At 42.8% G+C, this 13,405-nt stretch overlaps 1 protein-coding gene and 1 long non-coding RNA gene across 2 annotated transcripts in view; both read right to left on the bottom strand.

The window, feature by feature from the left end:
* The window catches only part of LOC145458451 (exocyst complex component 4-like), a 364,798-nt gene that overhangs the window by 25,179 nt on the left and 326,214 nt on the right, over positions 1 to 13,405 (bottom strand). The window lies entirely within an intron of this gene.
* Positions 9,044 to 11,448, bottom strand: LOC145434517 (uncharacterized). The gene is made up of 2 exons (XR_013913432.1): positions 10,377 to 11,448; positions 9,044 to 9,690 (listed from the first exon to the last, which is right to left on the bottom strand). It is a non-coding gene; the product is annotated as an uncharacterized LOC145434517 (long non-coding RNA).

Raw genomic sequence — 13,405 nt, 5'->3', positions numbered from 1 at the left:
CCGATAACCCTAATTTGCATCAAGGTGGTCAACGCAGAGATACCCCGGCCGATACCTTCAGGTATTACGTCACGCCTAAATCGATAAATGGAAATGGCAATGCGACATCTCTGCGGGGACGTATATGCAGCATTGACAGAAAAGTCATTCGGCATCAAATTGACCGAGGAATTGACGAAATGACTCTCCCCAGAACAACGTTGTCCGTGTCTGCATATCAGTGAAGGCAAAAAGTCATAAACAACTAGAAATGCTGTCATTTCCGATATATTTACACGCAACATGAAACTATTTATTCTGGAGAATGAATATTGAGATCATCAGCAATTGGGAGGACCCCACTTTAGAAAATTTGCAGAGGCTTCAGTTGTTGATGTAGCCAATTTTAACAGTGTCAGAGATCTAGAGACACCCGCAATGGTTGCTAGGCATTAGACATCATAAACCATTGATGTTACTGAACTGTACCTATAATACTATATACATTTTCATGCGGGACTGAACTTCAACAAACTGCTGAAATGTTCTGCTGATTGCTCAAAACTTTTTTCGGGATCGTATAAATCATGCAGGCTAACTCATTCTGCCTACACCCCGCCGGCACTACCCTTCCTTCACTGTTTTCAATTACGCGTGGCTAAATCATTTCTTTCCTCTGTCACTGCAGACGTTACGGTATCTTCAGACCAGTTCTGTAAGACGGCCAATAAGGCACGTATCCATCCGTTAGAGTTACGTAACAAGTTACTGCAGACTGACGCCTCTCACCACAGTTCCGGATCAAAAATGACGGAGATGATTCGTGACCGTGATCTGGTGGGTTGCCTCCGTTGATGTAGCGGCTTGCAGTGTAAATATAAATGGACACTTTCTTATCTCATGATAAATAACCAAGCATTATGGAGTCATCAGTGATAAAAGAGTTTTAATATATTGAGAGTAAGTTGATTCACATTCGAATGCTTGGTATTCTGTGGTATGGTTGTTTTAATGGTGAGATCGCGCAACGAAATTAGGTTTATTTAGCCTACCACCCAAATAAGTCATCTCTCATAATATTAAACTATAGCAGTATTTGGGATAAGTCGTCCTAAAACCTGGGGCGATCAGATTCAGAACGGTCACTATTGAAAATAAATTATAAAAGTCAGCAGAAGCTTCTCCTAGTTTGCATGACCACAGGTCTGACCACAGAGCTGCGACGGCTGTCAGATCATGTGTGACTGCGGCAATGTTAGATTGTAATTGGGAAATATGATCTCAAGCTTACGCAGTATAGGTCACGTTACTCATTAATTAAAAGCTCAAGTACAAGCGGCCCATCGGTAAAATCCTGTTCAACGAGAACCAGAAATGGTGAACTTCAAGAAAAACCCAAGATATACTGGAAGTAGAAAGTGATGAGAGATCGGAAAGTTATCTAAATAATAGTCCGAAGTAGTGCGATATAGGACATGGCTCGGTGCATACTTGATTGTTAGTTAATCGTCCGTGACAGTTTTTGAAATTGCAATGTACATCTTAGTGACGTACACGTAGAATGACTACAATGTCGCTAACAATTGGTACCCTATTCGAAATCAGACCTAGCTACCTATTGCTACATTGTTGATATCGCAATTGCAGTCATGAAATTAATGAAAATCAAACCAAACGGTACGTTTCAATTTAACGCAATCATGGGTGCAAAAAGTAATTTGGCTCATAACAAAATCAACACTCGTATCAGTAGTGCAAGCATAAACAGAGCATGGTGAGATGAAATAATAAAAATTGATTGAGCTCAGTCACATTCGCGTGCCACTATCCATATTTTCTGAGCTTGTAACACCTGAATTTGGGTTGGACGCAGGCGGGCTTGTTTGACAGCACAAACCGACCCACGGGACAAGCCTCGATTTCCAGTCGGTGGCGATTAAAGTGACACAAAGCAGGTTAATGACGAAGTTCACATGGGTAAAAATGAATCTAAAAGAATTTATGACGATGAAATATCTAGTCGATACCGCCAATGCCGTATCCGAGACTACGCAGGCCGATGTGACAACGATTAACCGGATTATTAATCGGACATATTTAGGATCAGTCACAATGTTTGAGGTGCGATTAAATTTCTTGACTTTAATCAGTGGAAGTACAAATAAAATCAACAAGGGTAGTTGAATCGACCACGGAAATAATAACATTAGTATTGTGAATTTCGGAAATTCATTCGCTTCGTCCAATGCACTTGAAATTGAATATTCTGACAAATAGTACATGAACACAATTACCACGACAGAGGTAACTGATATCAAGTAAATAATGAAATATTTACTAATCATCCTTGTTATGCTATTGGACAGGTTGGACAATGCCGGCTCCCCATAGATTGATCTCTGTCTTTGCCATATCACGCCATATGCGATCGTCACTGCAATGGCGTAGGCGCCCATTCCGCAATACCTTCCCGCAAATTCAAGTCTATAAGCGACCAGTCTTTCCGATTCAGGACACCAAATGATGGACGTGTCGGAGTACTGTGCGGATACGTTGCAGTAACGTATCAAGCCTGACAAATTTTTCCACGAATTAACATCGTCGTTTGAATAATTTTTCGCGTGAATGACACTTCGCAGCGCGGTACAGTATCTTTCCCTCGCCGATACGTATTCATTCGTGTATACCATCGCAACGATTTCCACTATCTGGGAAAAAAGGATTAGTACACAACTGGAAGCAAGCATAATGTTCGCGACCATCGATGTTGAACTCTTGCAATCGCGGCAAGCGTGTTTCCGGAAAACGTACGTCCATTGAACTACGCCAAGGTAGACAGTAATCCCGCACAAAACAGATTCCCCAGCTATTACCGCATTTGGATCCATTTCCTTGCCTGTGTAAGTCAATTTAACTGGCAGCCCTTCCATGCAAGCCATGATTCGTAGAGTTCTCTTAGGATTCGACTATGTATATCGTTAAGAAATATTCTCAAACACCTATGTTTATACGCCACTGGACACGATATGCCGGTATGATATATTAATAAAGTGCGGTATTTAAATACAAAAGGCAAGATTCCCCTCGGCGTTTCTTTGCAGTCGAAATGTGACTTTTGAAATATTATACGCGCACATTGTTAAAGTAATTCCATACGAGTGTATACAATGTCCAAACATACCGCAGGGGCGGGCAACTTCTCCAGTCGGCGGGCCGGATATAGGAAAATTAGCTACTTGGTGGGCCGGATTGCTAAATTGATACATTATTCGCCCATTTATCCACATATACAGGGAATAAATCGTATTTATTGCATGTATTTTAACGACAGCAATGTAACTTCGAAGCCATTTCTCGCCAATAATGACGCAGACAATGTGGAATTCAGAATAACATTGTCATACAGGCACCACCATGTCTGCTTCTCTCTGATCAATATACACACTGTGCAATCCTTAATGAAAATTTCAAGGCGTTCGATAAGCCCGGTACCCCAAATTTACAAACATATCAATTCATTAGGGTTTAGTAGGTGACAAGATAGCGTGTGATTGTTCAACTGTGTGGCCTATTTTATCTCGATAGTGAATTCAACGCGGCCCGCCGCCTCTAACTTTGAAAGTTGCCCGCGACCCATTTTGAGTTGGCGACCCCTGGCATAAGCGGTGTCTTACAAAAGGTTAGAAGTGTGCCGTGCTACAAGTCGACGGTTACGGAATCAAAAATAGGAAATATCGGCGTGGTGTAAATGACCGTTGTCGTCGACAAAAACCATGATTACCACAAATAACATTAGGGTTGAGTACATCGTATATGCCGATGATGCAAGTCTGCTTCTCGCTTCGACGAACTTACGTGTAAGCTCCACCCTCGCTCGCTGCGCATACATGTATATAATAACATACAGTCACTAATTTGATGTATGTAAGCAAGTAGTGGGGAATCTCGGGAGACTGGGGCCGCGGGCCACATTATCATGTGAGACGGAAAACTGTCCGCGGGTCGGATCCGGCCCGGGGGCCGTATGTTGCCCGCCCCTGCATACCGTATGATATCATGACTGATTACCAGCACCCAGCTGACAGACAGATCACTGTAGTCAAATCACAGCTTTTGCAGCTTCGTTCCGCGTCGCTGAGGCTGGATTCTGAATTGTTTTGCGGCAGTGACCGTAAGATTTCTGGCAACTCAAAATCTATTGTCAAGAGCGCAGAATTCACTGGATCTGGTCTCGATGAAAAGCTACTGTCGCACTGATTCCTCAAATATAAATTGAAATATGGTCCAGGCTCCGGAACCTGATCAAAAATCACCCTCAACATTTGGAACTGCATTGTTGAGAAAAATCGGATGACCGTAAAACAATGACCCATTGCGCTCTCCGATTGTTCGGAAAATGCCGATATGTCAGACGTGGAGGGCGAATTAAGAGTGGTTCCAGTGTCTAATCATATTTTAATTTATATTTTCGGAATCGGCGCGACAGTAGCTTTCGATCAGGACCGGATTGGATTCTGCGCACTGGACGATAGCTTTTGAATTGTCAGCAATCCTCTAGTGGCTGCCGCAAAACAATTCTGGTTCAGCCTCAGCGAAGCGGAACGAAGCTGCAAAATCGCTCGTTGTCATTCCATGTTTTATTGTTTACATTCGATAGTATATCACTAATGGATCGCATGAGCATTTTTTAAAATTCTGGCGTCACGTTAATATTTCATGATCATGGTAACAAAGATGATGATAAATAAATCGATTGCAACCATTTCCCTATGTCCAATAATATTCTCGACATATGTATTAGCGAGAAACGTACGTCTCTTGAACTGTGCAAAGGTAGAAAGTGATCCCGTATAAAACAGATTCCCCTGCTATTACAGTATTTGGATCCATTCCCTTGCCCGTAGTCGTCAATGTCACCGGCAGCCCTTCCATGCACGCCGGACAGCTCTCAAGGATATGACGATGTATGGCTTAAATATATATTCCGAATCCGAAACACCTACGTCTGTATATACGCCACTGGAAATTTTATGTCGATATGAGATATTAACACAGGACGTGATTTGAAGCTACGGACCTACGGTTCTCAACGGCCGGTCCGTGGCAAGTTTCCTGTCGGTCCGCCAGATAGATTAGAATTTTATATCCCAGTTTCAGAATACAAGAAGTTGGGCTCTAGTCCATTAATTAGAAAAATGAAAAATCAAAATTCAAACGTATTTAGAAGATTGGACCGTACTTTTTGTACTGTGTCGCAATTGAGAGTTCACGGTCTACGTCTGTTACAACGGTGCAAGTTTAGAAAGTAGCCTACAATTCTTTTCGGACAAGTTATATGCGAAAACTACGGACACTTTCACACAAACTTCGTTAATTTTCGACTGTGCAATTAATCGACCCTTGGCAGTATAATAGAGGCTAGTAAATACCAAACTTGTATTTCTTTCGAAGGATGCCAAACAACCATGTTCGAGTTAGTGGTCTTTAACTGGACTTCACGAGCTTCGCCTTGCAGAACATTCAATGGAACCACATATAAATATCTAGTATCAGTAAGATACCATTGACACCATTAAGGGAAGTTCCCAATACTAGAATTGGCTTGCACCCATTTTTCGTAATTAAATTTAGAGAGAATTCAAGTTTTAGAAATGTCATCAGTCCGCAACGTTTGTATTGAAGTTTTAGTCCGCGATGTCAAAAAGGTTGAGAATCACTGATTTAAAGACATTAGGCAAAAGTCTATTGTGATATCACGGGTGTCAAACTCAAATTGCGTCGCGGGCCGGATTCCAGCCTTCACATCGCTCGCGGGCCGGCAAGTCTACTGATTCCTAAATGTTACCTCGTGCTCTTGCTTTTCACTTGAATACTTTATTGTCAAGTCGAAACATATAATACACGGGTCATGAGGGTTTTATTCTAACAAGTCGTAACAACTTGATTCGCGAACAATGGAATTGGTAAAAACACATCGATTGTCCGGTTGAATAGAGCTAAGAGCCGACAGAACAGTGGCGCTAGCGACGATATAAGTCGGCATATTTGAATGCCCCCTTTCCTTTAGTCGTAATCTGACGTCAGCCACGCGTATGCGTTCGGAGGAATATAAGATATTTACCGGTAAACGCGCACGTTGGAATATGGTTTATTATTAATAAATCGCGTTTCAGGTTTCTCTTAAGTCCGGGGACCGGCGTTGGAAATAACACAGCAGTGCGACCATAGATTTTGGAATTATATATTTGTTTAACCGGATGCGGCCCGCGTGCCGTATGTCTGACGCCTCTGCCTTATATTTCTTTGGTTGCCAATCATTTTTGCATTCGACACAATGAAAAGGACATATGAGCAATGAGCATGCCACACTTGATCTTGTGATCTTGAAACCACCAAATTGTCCCTTATCCAAACCCTAACCTTACCTTAACTTTGACCCACATGCTAAATTGTCATGAGCATGCATATCGCATGCTCAATTGCTCACATGTTCATGATGACTTACGCCTGCTTTACTGTAATACCTGTTCGAACAGATTAGGAAGGCTTACAGTTTGCAGTGTCAATGGGTGTTGATCTTTGAGATCATACGAGAATAGCGAGTTAACAGACCATGACCTGTTGCAGACGCAGATAAACGAATCGAAACTGGAAGCTTTATTCTGGTTAATTACACACTTGTATACCACAATCACTGGGAAATCTAAGCAGGATTGTGACCTGTCAGACTACCTGAGGTGGACAAAAGATTCGGAAACACGATCGTTCTGCGGTTAAGAAGGACGCGCTGCAGACTTGATCAAGATCGGATGCAGCGACTCGCAACTGTGCGAAGTATATGTGGTATTGATGAAACCGTAGAGCAGTGGTTCTCAACCTTTTTCACCTCGCGGACCGGTAAAATTTAAAAAAATAATTGGCGGACCGGTAGACTTTCAAAAATTGAAATCAATGCAAAATGTAACGTATGCAACCGTTTTTGCAAGCATATGGTGCTAGAGAGTGACATTTCGGTTTTTTTTTCGCATTTAAATATATTCATGATGGAATCTATATGAGTCGATGTAAAATTGCCATGACAAGAGAAACGTGCTACTGCCGATAGTCGTTTACAGGAGTGCTTCTCATCCTTTTTCAGTTCGCGACCCACTTTTCATCCAAATTTCCTTACGCGACCCACCAGAAGCCCTTTCGTGAATAACGTTTAAACCACTGCTTGTGGGCGCCAGTCATCCGGTCGCGCCTAGCGGGAATATTTTCCCAAATTCATGATGGTATTCGGTCTATGATATCGGCAATTGCATATACTATACTATGAATTTTTGACGACATCAATACTTGGAGCCGGCCATTTAGGCGCCTATAGTTAATGGAAAATTTTATATGCCGAAGATTTCGATCCTTTTCGGCAGAGGTCTTCTCCTTGTCGACCTTTTTAAGAGCACATTTTGCCAAAACTCCTTATGTCTTGGTAATGGCCGATACTGAAAGGCCCATTACTACAAATTATGCGTATCATTTTATTTGGGAGGTGGGTATTAAAACCAAGACATCGAAGGATGTCAAATCGCGCGCGGCGCGAAGAAAATTTGAAAGAAGTTCAATAATAAATCTGCAAACAACTACTCCATATTTAATGTTGGTTCATGAGATAATTTTTGCCCCTTTTCGAGATCGATGCACCAATTGGGGGGTGTAGGTGCGGCAGTTGAGGTCCTGCGTGTAGGAGGTCGGCATCCACCACCCGGAGCACATATCCACCAATGCTCTGCGCAAACTTACAAAAACGGTCCCATGCCGTTTGCTGGCTGCTGAACGACGATTCCGCCTAATCGGTCATCTAGTGCGGCATCAAGACGATCAACCAGCCGCCGCCATCATCAACCACATTCCGACGGAGCCATGGCGCAGAGGTGGCTGGAATAGAACCACATGGCGCTCGACAATAGAGACCGAGCTAGCGCAACGCGGGCTTTCGCTCGAAGACGCCCACGACCGCCCACGCTGGAGGCGCTTAACAAGGGCCCAAAACGGATTATCTTGATGTTCTTTGGTTTCCTGTTTTCTTTGGCCCTTTTATTTAATTATTTAATTGAAAGTCGATATATATATGTGTAGGAGATGATTACAGGCGTGAAAGGCTTATCTAGGCTCCTCGCCATCCGATCTGCGAAAGCGGTGCTCTAAAAACGTCTGAAAGTGGACCGTGCTCCAAGTTGGCAGATTCGCAATCATGATAAAACATACTGGTCTGGTGTAAATGACTGACCATTGTAGTGGAAAACACCATGTATACCACAAACAATAACAGACGAGAAGCGCGTACCGCAATTCAGCAATTCGTATCAGCAATTCGTCAATTACGTCGAATACAAAGGAGTTATGAGGAGCTTGCGTTACGGCAATTGTTTGCTGATTGTAACAGCAACTCGGACTAGATTGATGCATTTACTGATCAACGTTCGCAAAGACTTTGAAGGAAAGACTGAATTTCAATCTCATGCATACACATTACACAGTGACGCACTGTCGGATTTCACGATCCAATTAATATGACTGACAAAAATTTGGTTCGCGAATTATTGGGAGCACGGCAACGTGGCTTGTGGCGTTTATGGGCGCAACACAATAAATTTGTAGGAGGAGAATATACATTTACTCCTCTAATCTTGAGAATATAAAGTGTTTGGAATATTTCGGAACTTGAATAGGAAAGTATAACATTTAAAACGTCGTCAGGACCCACCTGCCACCTGCTGAAATAGCCTTGCGACCCACCGGTTGAGAAGCACTGGTTTACAGTCTTCCGGGCCAAAGGCCGTGAATTTAACCGACCACACACCAACTCGAATAAAATTCTTCTCTTCGACAATAGCGAGAGAAGAAGTGACTGCTTCGTAGTCGAACGAAGCAACTTGTCGTGCTACCTTGCTAATTGCTAGCACCAAACGTAGGCTTTTCTGGCTACTATGAATACAATGCACCGCATGAAAACATCTGACAACAGCGATACCTGGCCACAGAATCAAGGTAAAAAATAAAACACTTCGCCCTTAAACCCTCGCGGTATTGAGGAGTATATTGAAATTGTCAGCAATACCTTCAACAACTACAAAATTCCTCCACTCACAATTGACAACTACAACCGCCATTTTGAAAAATTTATTGAGGAACTGCGGGCAGCCCTCGACACATCTTTCCCAATTAGGAAAGTCAACCGCAATGCAAGGAGCTTGAAATCGAAACCCTGGATTGGTCATGACATACTAGTTGCGATCAAAACAAGGGATTGGATGCATAAGCACTACTATCTGTAAGGCACCATCGAAGGCAAAAAAGTGTACAAAAAATATGCAAACCAAGTGACGCATATGAAAGAAAATGCCAAAAAAGCATACTTCCAAAAAAGATTTGAAGAGTGCTCCAAAGATCCCAAGAACACATGGAAAACCATTGGAGAAATTATCAACCTAACTAAAGGTAATGCTCCCAAGAGTGCTGATGACATCGTGCTACTCGAGAATGGCAGCATCATCAAAGACCAGCTTGCAGTAGCAAAAAAGTTCAATCAGTATTTTTGCAACATTAGTCCGGATCTTGCAGCTTCAATACCAAACTCCTCGGATGACTTTCTCTCGTACTTGAGTCCTGGCCCTCAGAAATCCATTTTTCTTGAGCCGACAAGTAAAGGAGAAGTTGCGATCGTATTATCTGAAATGAAAAGTAACAAAGCAGTAGGACCCGATCTCATCCCAACTCACTTTCTGAAGCTAGTCTTTAATATTATTGGTGATGTTATATGCATTTTCTTTAATGAGTCGATACGTCTAGGCATTTTCCCAGATGCACTGAAAACTGCCAGAGTAATGCCAGTGTTTAAGAAAGGCTGTAAAAAGCTAATTTTTAACTACCGACCAATATCTGTTTTGCCAAATCTTGCCACGGTTTTTGAGAAACTGATTGACTGCCGACTCAAGAACTTTTTTGAATTGAATGCAGTACTGTCTCCGACTCAGCATGGATTCAGATCCAACCACAACACCAACCATGCAATACTATCAATTGTAACGGACTATTACAAAACCATCAAGCAAAAAGAAAGTGGCTGCAGCATTTTTATCGATCTCCGCAAAGCTTTCGACACAGTTAACCACAGAATCTTAAGATACAAGCTAGAACACTCTGAAATCAGGGGTATTGCAGCAACTCTACTTGAAAGCTACCTGGCAAACCGCAAACAATTTGTTAAACTGGGGACATTAAGAACGACTACCAGAGATATAACTTGTGGAGTGCCACAAGGCTCAGTCCTTGGACCGACTTTTTTCCTCATTTATATTAACGACATTGTTAATGCATCTTTATTCCGCACAACGCTATTTGCTGATGATACTCACCTCTTCATAACCTCCAACACTGTCGATGGTTTGCATGCATCTGTGAATAGGGAACTCCCAAAAGTGTCGAGATGGCTCCAAGCAAACAAACTAAGTTTGAATGCAGATAAGACCGAGATGCTCGTTTTAAATAATGCCAGTCATAATTTCACTGTGAACATCAATCATAAACAAATCTCAATATGTGACTCAGCAAAATATCTCGGCGTCACCATTGATTCCAAATTGTCTTGGAAGCAGCATATTGAATGCACAATATCAAAACTAGCTCGGTGTGCGGGAATAATGACCCGTCTCCAATCTTTGGTTTCCAGATCAGTACTACGAACCATCTACTTCTCTCTTTTCCACTCTCATCTGCAATATGGAATCGTAGTATGGGGAAATGCATGCACAACATTTTTGTGCAGAATTCGAACCCTGCAAAACCGTGCGATACGGCTGATCTCATCTGTACCTTTACGTACCAATTTATCGCCTTACTACCGTAAGCATCGAATTTTGCGAGTTGATGAACTATATCGCTTCGAAGTATCAAAAGTTGTTCACAAATATTTTTCCAATAGTCTGCCTCCTGTGTTTGATGACTTTTTCATACCTGCTAAAAATGGCCATTCCCATTACACGAGATCCTCGTCTAAAGGAAACATCTACTTACCCCCACCAAATAGTAACCTAACTAAGAGATCTATCGACTACTCAGGACCTATCATCTGGAATGCATTACCACCACATATCCGTGAATTGCCTTATAATAGATTCAAAAAAGCCCTACTTGATCACCTCTTGTCGTTACACTAACACTGTTGCCATACCTCGCTCAGACATTGCTTCATTGATCATTTGCTAATTTTTTTTCTATTTTTCTTTCTTAAGTAAACATTTTTTACAGCCAGACTGTTCAGAGTCAAGTGTACCTGTTTGATGCTGGTGTGATCAGACTAGATGACCTTCACGGTCTTATCGATCATTCCTATCTAATACCGAATACTGTGCACGCATATCTTCTGTACCACCATCACTGCCGTTTGTTATGTATTTTGGTTCGATGAAAATAAAGACTCTCTCTCTCCCTCGTCAGCCCCCACACCAATGTTCCATCTAAGCTGCCCACGTGCGCAAATACGCAGTGCTGACACGGTCTGAGCGCACAGAAAATCCAACTTGCGCACAGAAATTCCGAAGTGATGACCTTTTTTTTAAGTCGTTACGCGCTGTTGTCCAAATGTCTGCGCAGTGAGTTGGTAAGTGTGCACAGTCTCGCCAAAAATTGCCCCACACTCCCATTGTTCTTGGGCCACTCATATAGGGTGATAAAACACATTTCTGGGGAATCCCACCCAAGATCCCACAGTTGGATGGATGTTTCCACCAGTACGTGTGAGCGCATTCATTCTACCCAGTGCCGGCAGACCCGTGTCACCTAATCGCACCGCTCGCGAAAATTTACTATTATTCGTGACTCTCGGAATTATCTGATTTTCCGGTAGAGCTGAGTGAGGTGTCGTATTGGGAAATATAGGGCATGTAATTAATGATAATTAAGCATATTCGGGCGAGCCTGTTGAAATAATTACTTCGTTGTGTGTTATATAGTGAATTATTAGTGAAATCGTCCAAACGTTCTAAACCGCAGGGATGTCAAACATACGGCCCGCCAGACGATTTCATCCGGCCCGCGAAGTAATTCTGATTAGATTGAAAAATTCCTATATTACCAATGTTGAGATTTTTTGCTGGAAATACGTTCTTTAAATATTCCCTAAAAGACAGCAAATGTCAAGCATGCTCGAAGGCAATGTTAGTAGTAGTATAAATCGCTCGTGATGTGGCAGGGGCTCTTATGGGTGCGGCGGCGAATCGCCTGGAAACTCGTGGTGGCGAATCGCCTTTTTAGACCCCCCTCTCGGCCGCGATTCGCCATGTGTTCTTATGGGTGCGGTCGTGATTCGCACTTTCAGGTATAGGCCGTGGCGGTGATTCGCCGTGAAAACTCGTGGTCGTGACTCGCCTTTTTTGCTATAGGCGGTGGCGGTGATTCGCCATGTATTCTTACGGGATCTGTGGTGATTCGCCATGTGTTCTTATGGGTGCGGTCGTGATTCGCCATGTATTCTTACGGGATCTGTGGTGATTCGCCATGTGTTCTTATGGGTGCGGTCGTGATTCGCACTTTCAGGCATCTCTCGACCGGTGTTGAATATGTATCAAGTAAATAGTCATGTGAATGAATCGTTGTTAATGTGTATATCATGAAAACTCGTGGTCGTGACTCGCCTTTTTTACTATAGGTGGTGACGGTGATTCGCCTGCCGTGTATTCTTACGGGATCTGTGGTGACTCGCCATGTATTCTTATGGGTGCGGTCGCATGCGGCCATTGCGTCTTATGGCGGGGGTGGCGAGCGGTTATTGCGTCTTATGGGTGCGGTCGCATGCGGCTATTGTGTCTTATGGGTGCGGCCGTGAATCGCCCTTTCGGTATAGGCATCTCTCGCACGTCGTACTTTCGCATGTCGTGCTTTCGCGTATAGGTTGTGTTGGTGACTCGCCATGTGTTCTTATGGATGCGTCGGCATATCGTACTTTCGGGTATAGGAATCTTTCACACGGTGTTGAGTATGTATCAAGTAAATAGTCACGAGTATCACTAAACAGGAAATTCACTAAACCGCAGTGCATTGTGCGATTTTGAAAAACAGATGTTTGCGATTGCGTTTTGATATGTCTGGCCTACTAAATACGTCCGTTTTGCGAACACGGCTTGTTGTGAGGATTACGCAGCGCGTGCGGCCTATATTTCGAATGACCTGTGCGCTGAATTGTTTCCCGTCCAACCGTGTGCTATTATCGATTATTACGCTAGTCCAGTCAGTGCGAAATAGTTTGCTAAATCTAGGAATCAGTCGCATGGTGTTACTTTAGTAATTAGTTTACCATAGAACCGACGTAGACGGTGATTCGAATACCGACAAATTTTCACTTATTTCTGACCCAACCCTATTCCTCTGTGAAGTTGACGCTTATTCA

This window comes from Botryllus schlosseri, chromosome 2, assembly GCF_051294905.1.
Source record: "Botryllus schlosseri isolate E-star chromosome 2, Bs_hap1, whole genome shotgun sequence".
Lineage (NCBI taxonomy): Eukaryota > Metazoa > Chordata > Ascidiacea > Stolidobranchia > Styelidae > Botryllus > Botryllus schlosseri.
Note: the sequence above shows the minus strand (reverse complement) of the source record. Positions and strands in the feature narration are given on the sequence as shown.